The sequence below is a fragment of the Ceratotherium simum genome, chromosome 10, assembly GCF_057802395.1.
Source record: "Ceratotherium simum simum isolate JZ-2026a chromosome 10, ASM5780239v1, whole genome shotgun sequence".
Lineage (NCBI taxonomy): Eukaryota > Metazoa > Chordata > Mammalia > Perissodactyla > Rhinocerotidae > Ceratotherium > Ceratotherium simum.
Window position 1 is genome coordinate 77003780 of NC_141909.1, and position 13763 is coordinate 77017542.

The window sequence follows — 13763 nt, forward strand, 5'->3', positions numbered from 1 at the left end:
AGGCTTCAATACCTTTTTCTAAGATCAACGGTCTTCTCCTGGCCAACATAATCGTCAGATCCTTCATCAAATGGAATCTAAGGCACCGGTCTTGTACTAACTCTAGCTGTGGCAGATCTGGCAACTTTCATATCTGATATTACATTACTGAAACTGAAATAAGAAAAAGGTCAAGTGTATTACATACTTTAGCTACAGAATAGTAATGAACTTTCTTAAACATGAGATTCATATCACTTAATTCATACTTTACTTCTATGCACTAATACAACACAAAAAGTTATGTTTAGATAAAAGATTATATGTCACACAGTAACAGTCACATTCCACAGACCACTAAGATTTATGATTCCTTCTGTCTTTTAAAGATCTTCTTCCGAAATGTTCATTTAAAACATAAATTAAAAGTGTCACTTATGAAAAATCATCAACTATCCAGAGAACTTGATATACAGTCAATATCTGTATTCGCCTAGATTAAAAAACTAAAGTTGAAATTGAGCCACATTTATTTGTTGCCTTGCTTTTGTGCAAATACAAATAAAATGAGTGATCTGACAGTCCAGTCATCTGTATTTTTAACTTCCCAAGATACATCTGGTACACGTGCTCATTGAGAACGAGTGATTTAGATCATGATCTAAAACAAAGCAGCGCCACCACTGACGACATTTCGGCAGCAGCTGATATAACCTGGCCTAAAGTAATGAGAGATGAGAAGATGGGTGGAAAGACGTCAGCTAAAACCTAAGAATAAGGGGGAAAAGAGAAGGAAACATGCCTGAAGAATATCATACTGTGCATAAGACCAGCAAATTATTTAACTGGAAAAAAATTAATCTTCTCAGAGAAACTGTCTTGTTCTGTTACTTATTTATTTATTTTTAATAACATTACTAAATTTATCATTTCTTTTTCAGAGACAAAAAATTGTGTAATTTCTCAAAAGAAAAGTTTAACCATTCAATTGGTCTTTTAAAAACTGCAATCTTACTTAAGACATGAGTTTAAAAAAAAATCAAATTGCTAATATTCCATTTATGAGGTATATTTTATATATAAATGAATATATTATGTATATTACTCACCAGTCACATAAAAAACAACCTATTTTGAGATAGCAGCCTTACTGGCATAACTATTTGATTCACTAACCTAATTTTAGGTCTTTCTCCATCCTTCTGTGCCCTTGCGTCTTCCCCGTGCTGCTGGAGCTGCCTGAGCAGCTCCGACTTGGTTGTCTGCTTGTCAAAAGCAAGAGAATCTGCAACGCCAGATGCAGCGGCCACCAACTTGGGACTCAGGGACTCGCTTCGGAAAATGAAAAACAAAAACAAATGAGAAAGAAAAAAAACGTATTACTTATTATGCCGTGAGTTTAGTGGAAAGTAAAATGATTTTTTCAGAGGAAACTTTTGTCATTCAAAAGAGTATCGTTCAATTCAATTTCTAACAAAATCAAGAATTCTCAAATATTAGGTATCGGTTTTATATAAACTTTGAAATGTTAAAGGTTAAAGTTAATGGCTACTTGCTGAAGCACAATACTAACTCAGAACAATATATTAAGGTGGAGAGGTGAGGAATCAGCCTTAAAAATTATAAATTGCTAGATTTTTCAATTAGATGCCATTTTATCTCAAAAACAATATATATTGTAAGCAAATATAAGAGTGGCTAAACCTGTTCATAGAAGCTTTATTCATAATAGCCTAAAACTGGAAACAACCCAAAGACCTATTTCAGGAGAACAGATAAACAAATTTTGGTGATATATCCATGCAATGGAATAGTACTCAGCTCACGCCACAACATGAATGAAACTGAATGAAAGAAGTTGGATAAAAAAAGTATATACTCTGTGACTCCATTTATATCAAATTCTAGAACAGGCAAAATTAATCTAAGATGTAAAAAATCAGAATAGTGGTTGCCTCAGGGCAGAAGGCTACTGATGGGGAAGATGAAAATGGGAAATGCTCTGCGTCTCGGTAGTGTGTGGGTTACATGGGTATATTCACTTGTCAAAATCCTACACCTAAGATTTGTACACTTCAATGTATGTAAATTTTACCTGAAAAAAAAAAACACCCATAAATCATCAATACCATCAAGTAGGAGGTGGAAAGTGGGTAAAGGCATAGATGATACAGGAATAGCAAAATGTTGATAATTACTGAAGCTGGGTGACAGGTATACAGGGTTCATTAAATGATTTTGTTTACTTTGTTTATGTTTTTAAGTTTTCCATAAGAAAAAGCTAAAAAAACACAAAACCTACTCTTCAGTAAATTAGGGGAAGTTAATAGAAAAATATGTCAGACATAAAAAGAAATTATTTCCTTTTTTTTTTTGGTGAGGAAGATTTGCCCTGAGCTAACATCTGCTGCCAATCTTCCTCTTTTTGTATGTGAGCTGCCAGCAGAGCATGACCACTGACAGATGGCTGGTGTAGGTCTGTGCCCGGGAACCGAACCTGGGCCTCTAAAGTGGAGTGTGCTGAACTTAACCAATAGGCCACCAGGGCTGGCCACTTTTTTTGGGGGGGGGAAGATTCACTCTGAGGAACGTCTGTTGGCAATCTTTCTCTCTCTCTCTTCTTTTTTTTCTTCACCAAAACCCCAGTACATAGCTGTAATTCTAGTTGCAAATCCTTTTAGTTCTTCCATGTGAGTCCCCGTCACAGCATGGCTACTGACAGATGACTGGTGTGGTTCCAAGCCCAGGAACTGAACTCAGGCTGCCGAAGGGGAGCATACCAAACTTTAACTGCTACACCACCGGGCCGGCCCCATACGTTTTTTAATTCACTGAGAATTACCATCTCAGTGAGCAGGATCCAAATTAATGTTTTACTATACCTGCCTTTCTATATTATGATCTGTTGTCTAATATACAAATCAAAGTTCCCAAATCCATGAAGTTGTCAGATAAAGATTTTAAGGACCTTACTTACTAAGATATGGACATCTACAATCTGACTGGAATGGAAGAAAAATAGGAGAATGAAAAGAGGAAATATAACAATTAGTTAAAAAGGAATGTGCTACTTTCAAAACTATTACCTGTGAATAAGGCTTAAACTTAATCCCAATTTCTTTCATAACTACTTTTTCTTTCATAAACTACTTGTGAAGTTTACCCACAAATTTTAATATATATATTTGATCAGAGTATGCAAAGAATATAGATGAATATTCATCTATATTCTTTCTAGAATTTCTAGAACCATGCATTTTATGACAATGGTGCTCTTTACAGTCATAGCTTCTGGCTTTATAATTTGAAATGTTCTAATTAATAAAAACTGTGCAGGAGCCTCTGTCATTGAAATAAGATAATTTTTACATACAGGGATCTTTCTACATCGACTTTAATAAGCTGATGGAAACTTGTTGAAATATCTTGTAACAATCTCTTCTACCCTATAATCAGACTATTTCATGAATACATACTTTTTCACTTTATACCCTTCTGTACTTTCTGAATTTCTTTAAAATGAACTGTATGACATATATAATTTCAGAAAAGGAATCCTGATGAGGGGAAAGATACTATTAGGTGGACATACAAAATGGCATAACTTTTGGCAGGCAAATTGGTCCCATATATCAAAAGCCTAAAAAATATGCAAAATCTTTGACCTAGCAATTCCACTTCAAGGAATATTTGTCTAAAGAAAATAAACAGCTATGTGGAATTTGAGGGATACAGCACACTCCAAACTCAAGGTCTAAGCAGTTCCATCCCCTGTGCCTAAAAGGTATCTGCATGTCTTTATCCCTAACCTTATTTCAGGTCTTTGCTCAAATGTTACGTTACAAGAGTTCTTCCCTGCTCACTTTCTTAAAAATAGCATCTCTCCTGCCCCATCACTCTTATTTTTCTTCATGTTTCATCATCTGACATACTTTGTGTGTGCGTGTGTGTCGTGTAAGTACACCCCCTCTCCCGCAGCCACCATCACCTCTCCCTCCACCATAATGTATGGTGTAGACACTTTGTTTTGTTCAATGTTCTACTTCCATCACTTTGGACAGTGCCTGAGATATAATGGCAACTGAAAGTTGCTGAAAGAATGAATGAATGAATGATGTTAATCATAGCATCATTTTATACTAATGACAAACTAGAAATAATCTAAATTTCAAGTAGAAGATTAATTAACTGAGTAATAACTGAAGCTTTCTTACTGAATGATCAGAGCAGGCAGTTGCTTGGTTAAAAGTTAAAACAGGAGCTAGCAATTTTGGTTACTGCTGCATCCACCAGGGGTCTGGTTCAGTTCCATAATACCTTCAGACTCACAAAACTACCTGACACGCTTGGCCCATCTACTCAGAAAGACAAAGGACAGAACCACAGCAGGCTGGCGGGGCAGTCTTAGTGTCCCTCTCGGCAGGAGTCCTTACAGCACTTATGTTGGTGACACTTCATGCAGCCATCCAAGAGCCATCACAGAGGTTTGGGAGTCTCCTGGCTCAGTGGCCCCACAGGAACCGATATCTCCTGTAACAAGGCCACAGGCAGAGTTTCCAGGGTCCCTACAATGGACATGCAGTACGAGAGTAAATGCACTTAAGGAAGCCCTAAGTATGGTGTCCCCATAAGGTACCTCAGAGTTCTCCCAATCCAGATGCAATCAATCAGGGGTCAATTTTAGCATGATAATGTTGCCTACAATACAGCTGACACCTACAGCTATCAGCTTACCAGGTGTGGCAGATTATATTTTCAGAAAAGAGAGAGCAATATCTCTGGTCAGACATGCTCTTCCAAAACCTTGCTACACTGCCACTGAAAGGAACCCAGCTACCACACAGTGAGGAAGCCCAGGTCACACAGAGAGGCCACACGTAGGTGTTTCTGCTAAGTCCCAGCTAAGATTTCAGCTAATAGCCAGCATCAACTGCCAGACCTACGAGTGAGCAAACCTTCAGATGATTCCAGCCCGTGGACGTCCAAGTCTTCCAACTAAGGCCCCAGACATCGCAGAGTAGAAATCAGCCTTCTCCACCAGGCTCTGCCCAGACTGCTGACCCACAGAATCCACGAGCATAAAAAATGGTGGTTTTATCCCTCCCTTCCAGCCCTCTTTGCTCTCCTCCTGTCTTCTCCCTCACCCTCCCCTTTCTCCTGTTACCTCTCCTCCTTTGCCCCCTCCTCTCTCCCCTCTTGCCTTTGTCCTCTTCCCCTCCCTCCCTTCTCTCTCCCCTCGCCCTCCCTTTTCCTTACACTGTTTAATATTTTTCTTCCTGCACTCCCCTTTTTCCTACATTCTCTTTTATCTTTCCTTCCCTACCTTTCTCACCTCCATTCCCCTTCCCCCACCACCACTTTGTTGTTAGGTCCTCATCCCTCTCCCTTTCCTAAAAAACAAAAAAAAAGATTAAAAAAAAAATGGTTGTTTTACGCCGCTAAATTTTGGGGCAATTGTTATGTAACCATGGTAACTATATTGATGGGGTTCAATATATAATACAAATAAAGAAACCAAAAGCAGGGTATGCATGGAACAACGATGACAGTGCATCATGAATCAAAGATGATGATTAACCCAAATCTGTACATCTGGAATCCCTTAACAAACAGGAAGGGAGGGCAAAAATCATTAAAAGATATATCTTTTAAAACTCAAAAGAAATGTACCTCATTTACCGATCTTTCGATGTAGGACCAAAGCCTCTTCTTTGAACATAAGACCACTGAGAGAAGTTCCAAGATATATCCTTGATATATACACCACACTCATAGTACATCCTCCAATACTTCCAATTTTGGTTTCTTTAAAGTAGAAATATGGAGCAAGAACTTAAAAATGCTTACAAAACAATCTGAGGGCAGAATTTTTCTAGATTTTTATGCTTGTCTCATTCATACCTAATTTGAAAGCAATTTTAAAAATTACCATTACTGAATTTTTGCAAAGCATTCAACTCATTTTAACCATTTCTATAATAGTTAATTAAATTGTATAATTATAATGAAAAGCACAATGGGTCATAAACAGGTCTGGGAGCCAAAAAAATCTCACTCTTGGTAAGTATACATATGTATGTGCGTGTATTATCTAATTCTATATACTCATATAGAATTTTTTTGTTTTGTTTTGTTTCTAAAAAGGAGGAGGAGGTACCTATTATGGGCATATCACTTTAAATGAGCTTACTTTCTACAACCCGACTGTGTTTTCCAGGAGTAGTTTTGATACAATGTGATACAATGTAGAAACTAAGAAGTTCCATAAAAACTTAAGTTACTCTGGGAAACTGAAATCTACACTGTTGATTGTGCTAAAAGAGATGGGCATCTTAAAGCCACATACCTTATCACTTGAATCGATGATGTCATCAATTTAAGACACATCATTTATGTATTACTACAACAAAACTGCCATTTAAACTGCAACATGATGCCAAAATATCACTGACTGCACTTAGAATCACTTTGGCAAGCACAAGTAAACACAATATTTTGAGGAAACCACATAGGCTGAGAGCACTGATGATTACTGTTCAAAGAAAGTCACATAAAATAGTTGTAATCAACTTGCTAAAATTCTATCCTAGGTGGAATTTTTAAAATGGAAATTTCCAATAAACAAGTCCTTCAGAAACACAAAGCTACTTTCAAGTTAGGATGTAAATAATTTGTTAATTTACACCTTAAAGAGGCAATTAATTGGCAGTTAATAACACTGATGAATATGTAAGGCAATGTGTGAAATTCTCAATTAGATCACTACTCTTTTCCTCTCTCTAGATTGTATACAGATGTCCCCTTCTTATTTAAATATAGAATAACAGTTTTTCTCAAGTAATTATTAGAGTCTCTGTGTTTACAAACTGATATATAGTCTTCACTAATTCAGTACCTCCCATGTACTCTAATTTAAAAAAATGATTTTCTGAAAGAAAAAGAAAAGAGTTTCAAAAATTACTTTCAAAGAAAAACATTCAAATAGCAATTTAATTTACCCCTCCTTTGGGGCATCTTCTGGAGCCCTTGGAAGCCTGCCAACTGTGGCCTCCAAACTTTTCAGTTGTCTTCTGTTGGGTGGCTTTGTGGTTTGTACATTTACTGTGCTTAACTCAACTTTCATGCCCTTCATAATATTTAACAAGTCTTTTTTCGTATTCTCCTTTACACTGTCTTGGCTCTCGTCTCCTTATAAATCTCCTGGGTTGGAATAGACTGTTCATCTTTCTTGCTATAGATCACATTGTTAGTGCCAAAATATCTTTGGATATTATTTTTTGTCCTAGAAAGATGCATTAAAGAAAAAAGAATGAAAAATACAACGCAAAATAAGAAAGCAAGGTCTCAGAACACTGTTTCTATGTGTTTTTAAAATTTTTCAATTCAAACCCTTCCCTTTTGCTTTTTATTATTACTGTTAGCAGCCATAACGACAGCAACTTAACATTTATTGAATATATACTAAGTGCCTAGTCTTGCACAACGTATTTTATGTACATTTTCTCATACCCACATCAACCCCATAAGGTAGGAATTATCTCCATTTTGCAGATAAGGAAACTGGAAACCAGAAAAGTGAAGTAACTTACTCAAGGTCCTGCAGCTCCGAGCTCACTAAGGCCTAAGACACACTGGGGAGCCACAAAGGGGTTACAGGTGTGCTGAGATATTGATCACCCGGTCCTTGGGGTAGCTGGGTGAGGCCCGGGGCTGCTGTGTTCCTGTCTTGCTCCCTCCATTTACCTCAAGGTTTTGTACAAATAGCGTTTTGTATGTGTTCCACAACATAAAAAAAGGTTGCAAAACACTGACATGGCTAATAAACTTCAATTTATTATTCTCAAACCCCTGTTGACGTAAATAATCCATAATCACTCTATAAATCAAAATTGGGGTGAGTTTATTATGAGCCAACTTTTGAGGACCATGGCCCAGGGGCTTCCTTCCCTAAAGAAGGAAGGGCACCGGTGGGGGCCGCGGGCTGGGGGGGGGCGGGGCGGGGTGGCCCCAGCTCGCAGTCGCTGCGGGGGCCGCGGGCGTGCAGTGCCGTGAAGAAACTGAGACTCGGAGGGCCAAGCCCCTTGCCACAAGTCGCACAGCCAAGGAGGCAGAGCCAGAACTTACACCCAGATCCGGAGACGACAGGAGAATGGCCTCCTGGGATGACAAGGAAGGAGGGACAACGCCTGTTCAGAATGTTTCCGCCACGGCAAGGTGTTTCAAGTCACAGACAGTCACCCGCAGGGCCAGGGTGGCTCCCGCCGAGAGGATGAGCAAGTTCCTGAGGATGAGCACTTCACCGTCGTGGGGGACGACTGCCATGCCTGGAACATCAACTACAAGAAATGGGAGAATGAAGAGGACGAGGAGGAGCAGGAGGAGCAGCCGGCGCCAACACCAGCCTCTGGCGAGGAGGGCAGAGCTGCTGATGCAACTGCCACCCCTGCCCCCGCGCCCAGGCCGCCCCTAGACTTTAGGACCACGTTGAGGAAGCTCTTCAGCTCCCACAGGTTTCAGGTCATCATCATTTACCTGGTCATTCTGGATGCCCTCCTGGTGCTGGCCGAGCTCATTCTGGACCTGAAGATCATCCAGCCCGACAAGAATAACCATGCCGCCCGGGTGTTCCACTACATGAGCACTGCCATCCTGACCTTCTTTATGATGGAAGTTTTCTTTAAAATCTTTGTCTTCCACTTCGAATTCTTTCACCACAAGTTTGAAATCCTGGACACCATCGTCGTGGTGGTCTCGTTCATCCTCGACATCGTCCTCCTGTTCCAGGAGCATGAGTTCGAGGCTCTCGGCCTGCTGATCCTGCTCCGGCTGTGGCAGGTGGCCCGGATCATTAACGGGATAATTATCTCCGTTAAGACACGTTCAGAACAGCAGCTGTTAAGGTTAAAACAGATGAACATACAATTGGCCGCCAAGGTCCAACACCTTGAATTCAGCTGCACCGAGAAGGAACAAGAAATTAAAAGACTGAACAAGCTCTTGCAACAGCACGGACTCCTTGGTGAGGTGAACTAGACGGGGACCCACTCCACCTCAGAAGACCTTGCTTCCGGGGCCTGTGCCTGTGCTGGGAAGGACGCTGGCCTCTCTGGGGGCCCTCTGGGGGAGAGGCTTGCTTCCATGCCTTGGTCTCACTCCTGCCCAGTTGGGATCCCGGGGGACACAGCCTTTCGGAAGGCTCTGTTTCTCCCTTGGTCTGACCAAGGGCTTCCCATCCCAGTCCCACCCCACACTGTGTAATAGCAAAGGTACCAAACTGTATCTTCACATATTGAACACTTTACTCTTGCTTGAAAATGAACAAAGCTGGACAATCACTAGTTGTATATAAATTTAATCTCATCAAATGTACAGTTTTCACATTTCACATGTATATTGAGGAACCAGTGCATCCTTTCATATGAGCACTCTGAAAGACAAAAGAAAAAAAAAAGGAAGCTACCTTAGCTACCAGCCCATTCTAAAAAAGTCTTCTATATTTCCAAGCTGTTCTAAACAGCTTCTCTTATCACAATTTCCCCCAGGGAGGTTGTTCTTGGGCACCCAGCCCCCTCCTCTGCATCATCGAGCTTCTAGCTGGTTCCACCTAGTTCTGCCACCTGACAACATTTTTCTCAATTACTGTACAATTAATGTATAAACTAAACCCTCTCCTTCCCTCGGGCCCTCCTACCATATTCTGTCAAGCTTCAATCACTTGGAACAGCTCTGTGGCATCCCACACCAGCCCTCCAGGTGCAGAGCTCGCTAGCTACAGTGGCTGGTACAGAAATGGCAATTAGACCCAAGACTCCACTGTAATTAACATGACATTTGGGGGAAGAGCCCCTCGTGAGGCCCTGTACTGGTACAATTTTATACATATTTTGCTACTTTTGTACTCATTTCAAGGGGACCTGAAAAGAAAACCTGAACTAAAAACAATGATTATTTTAAAAATTACTCACATTAAAGGAGAGGGTGAATAAACTGGATAAACCCTCAATGCCTGAGCTACTTCAAGGTCTGTTCTCTTTACCGTCTTTCCAAAGGCACAGTTTGGTTTCCAAATATGATCTATATGCTGAGAGTATTGGAAATGACCAAGACCAGATAGTGCAAGCCAAGTAGAATAAGATTTCCAAAGGAAAAAAGGAGGGAAGTGAGTGGAGAGGGGAGGCGTGTTGGTTTGGGGGCAACCTCAAGGGTTGGAAGTATAATAAAAAGGGATGTCTCTGAGGGACCCCAGGCCCCCATGCACTCTGTTCTGGAGATGTGGGGTAGTTTCCTTAATTAACGACTTACGTCAGACAAACGGGAAGAAGAAATCAAAGGGCAGCTTGGCATTGATGGTTGGCCAAGCTCTGAAGCCTGCCTCTGCAGGTGCAGACACATCCACAAAAGTAACCGCGGTGGAAACAAGAACCGTCCTTTCATTTCCTGAGTTGGTCTGGAATAAAGAGAGTGACGCGAGCCCTGCCCGCTAGTGTGTTCCCAGGACAACCAAGATGGACGTCCTTCGTTCCCTTCCTCGCCTGACCAGGTCAGGTCCCAAATCTGACAGGTCCGAGGAGGGCTAGTGAGCCGTTAACTCGGATGAGAGAGACGGTGTCTACTCAGGTTGTCCTAACCAACACATCAATGTCAATCACAACTCCATTTTCACAAGAATTTTAAAGATCAAATCTAAACAAGAAGGCTAATGTGAATAAAACCATTATCAGCGGAGTTTCTCTAAGTAAAAGATAATGACTGCTAAATTGCTTTAAGAATCCAGATTGTTTCAATTTTAATTATAATCTTTTTCACAAAATAATAAATTTCACCTATCACACTTGAAAAAAAAAAGAAGGAAGGGCACCAAAGACGTGGGGTGTACAGAGCGGTTATATACCATCAAAGAGCATGTATCACATAGGATTGCAATGTCCCGTTTACAATAGCCACAAGATCGCCCTGCCAGAATAGCTATTGATAGACACAGCGGTGAGCAGGTCTGTTGTCTCGATGGGTGTGTCTGCTGTCAGGTCTGTGGTCTAGAGCTGGGCGTCACATCCAGCATCACAGGATGACTGCAGCAATCAAATCCTAGCCTAGGGAGAAATGCTTATCCTTAACGAAACGCCAGTGTGGGAGAAGTTGCATCCTTATCTTAAGGGCATTTACTCTTCTCTTTGGGACATGGCAAAGCAGATACACAATGCATGTTTGAAGGCAACAGGCCCTCTTGGAAAAACAAACTCAGGCTGAATTAGTTTTACTCCAAATGGCTTCCTCATATGCTCCAATATATCCTATTGCTTGCCATTTATCACCCCAAACTGACTGACTGCCAAGTCCTTGCTCTTAACATGATATAACAAGACCTCTTTAAAAAGTTACAATTAAACAGTATGAAAATACATTTCTATCAACAAAAAAGTTACTTTCTTTAAAATAAATTTTGTCCGGGAACAGGGAGAATCCCCCTCTGCCCATTCCCTTAAGGTTCTTATGGCTGGCCAAATAATTACCAGACAGGTTAGCAGGAGAAAATAATACTAAGTTTAATAACATGTATACATGGGAGAAACCCGAGAAACTGAGTTTCTCAACAAAATGGCAGAGATTCTCATCTTAAATACTATCTTCAGCTAAAGACAAAGGAGGATGTTGGGGGTGGAGGGAGTCAGTTACAGTTTACCACTAAAGCACTGTAAACAAGGGTAAGGTTATTATGCAGATTTAAGGCCTCACCTTCCACATTGATAAGCTTCTAGAGATGAGGTCATCCCCCCTCTTCCCAGTACAGAGAGGGAGATACCTTTACAAATGGGGATTTCCCTTATAAATGTAAAGGTTTGTGTGGCAACTCTTTGCAGGGCCACCTAGAGAATGTGGCCTGGGAGAGACAGAATTTTTGATAAGATGGGCTTGTTGGTGCCTTTCCTATTGTAACATCTATTTTACTTTATATTACAGCCATCATATGGTAGTAACTCCTTCCTGAAACAGGCTTTCTATGTTAATTTATTTAAACAGTTAGTGGGGGAGGTCAACTGTCTGTCAGAGAAAATAATCAAGGTAAAGAGATATATTTCAGGGTGGCTAATTTTGATCTCCCACAATTTCTAGGTGTATTCTAATCTGACCGACTTTCTCATTGATCTACTTGCCATTTAACCAATCACTATTTGTAAGCTAGGCTAAAATGGAACAAAAAAAATAATATTCAGTAGCTAGAGCTGTCATTCTGCTTTCTTCATTAGATACATTTGTGAAAAAGAACAACACAAATGATTACATCTATTTCAAACTCATGCAAAAGATTTCTCAATTCTAAGTAACCCAAATATCTTATTTTGTGGTGTTAAAAACATTCTGAGATTTGACAGTGAAGAATTTTAAAAAGTAATGAATGTGTTAGTTTCAGTAAGAGGGTATAATGTATAAAAAGTCATTCATCAAATATAGTGAATATCTACTCTGTGCTAGAGACTATACTAGGTATCGGCAATATATTAGTAAAGAAGAATTTCATGGTCCCTATCTTTATGAAGCTAACAGGCTAGAGCACTGTTCTCAAACTTTAATATGCACAGGAATCACCTAGAGGACTTACTAAAACACAGATTCTTTGGTCCCACTAAAGAATTTTGACTCAGTAGCTTTGGGGAAGGACTCAGAGTTTGCATGTCTAACCAGTTCCCAAGTAGTGCTGATGCTGCCCATCAGAGGACCACATTTGAGTAACTATGTCATGTATGTCATTTAATCCTTACAATCTTATAGCACAGGTTTTATTATTCTCATTTTTACAGAAGAAGCAGCTGCTGCTCAAAGAGGTTGAATTAGTGGTTCTCAATCTTCAGAGGTCATAGGACTCACCCAGGGAGCTTATTTAAAACATCGATTCCTGAGATTCTGAGTTGGTAAGTTTGGAACAGGGCCCAAGGATCTGCATTTAACCAAGACCTCAGGTGATTCTGATGCAAATGATCTCAAGAACCTGCATCAGACCCTGGGTTAAATACTATCTCAAGTTCTCAAAGCTAGCAAACGGTAGTGCCAGGCTAAGAACCCTTTAATGAAAGAGAAAACGGATATTTCCAAAAATCCTGAAACAAACTATTTGATCTGCTTATAAAAATGTCACAGGCTAACACATCAGGCACTTAAAAATTAGAGTGAAAAACCAATTTTATAACTAGTATCCTGATAATCAGTAGACAGGACCCTCATTATAATATTCAATATTTGTGAAAGTTAAATTAATATTAAAGGTATTATAACAGAAAAGTGGCAATCAGGAGAACGAAGCTCACATATAACTTGTACTTCGATATTTCCTTCTGAGACTGCTATAGTACCAGTGAAAGTAATTTATACTTACACAGGAAAATCAGGTATGTATCGGAAGTAACTCCCTCACACTAAAATAATAAAACTCTAGCCCTAACCTCCCACCTGAGGTTGTTTCCACTGAGAGCAGCTCATCAGCACTTCAAATGCAACACATCCAAAACCACCTTCAAGAGCTCCCCTCTCAGACTGACTTTCTATTCTTCATCCTTCTGTACTGAATGGGCCTCTTACCATAGATATTTTTGTATTCTAAAAACTATGACATGTTTTAAAAGCTTTCTCAAAGCTGCTCCTCATTCTTCTGTTAACACTAACAGTACCCTAATCCTCCAAGGCAGCCAGCTGACATCTTTGCTCTCTCTGACTACCCCAGCCTTATCTGATCATTTGGCACATCCTATCAATTCCACCTGTGCAAATTTTCTCCTCCATCCATCTTCCTC

General features: G+C 40.0%; 1 protein-coding gene and 1 pseudogene across 8 annotated transcripts in view; one reads left to right on the plus strand and one right to left on the minus strand.

The window, feature by feature from the left end:
* Positions 1–8204, minus strand: part of LOC101406143 (uncharacterized) — a 65885-nt gene extending 57681 nt beyond the window's left edge. For 7 of the 8 annotated variants that reach the window (XR_015553491.1, XR_015553489.1, XR_015553490.1 and 4 more), the window contains exons 1-5: positions 8104–8204; positions 6978–7261; positions 5659–5784; positions 1156–1311; positions 13–153 (exon numbers count right to left, since the gene is read on the minus strand). The gene's annotated coding sequence lies outside the window, so the exon portion shown is untranslated. Of the gene's footprint in view, positions 1–12; positions 154–1155; positions 1312–4412; positions 5081–5658; positions 5785–6977; positions 7262–8103 lie in introns of those variants that run through there. The other variant, XM_087436275.1, reaches the window with a different exon arrangement.
* LOC101407708 (voltage-gated hydrogen channel 1 pseudogene) lies at positions 8129–9083 on the plus strand (annotated as a pseudogene).
* Positions 9084–13763: the final 4680 nt, after the last annotated feature.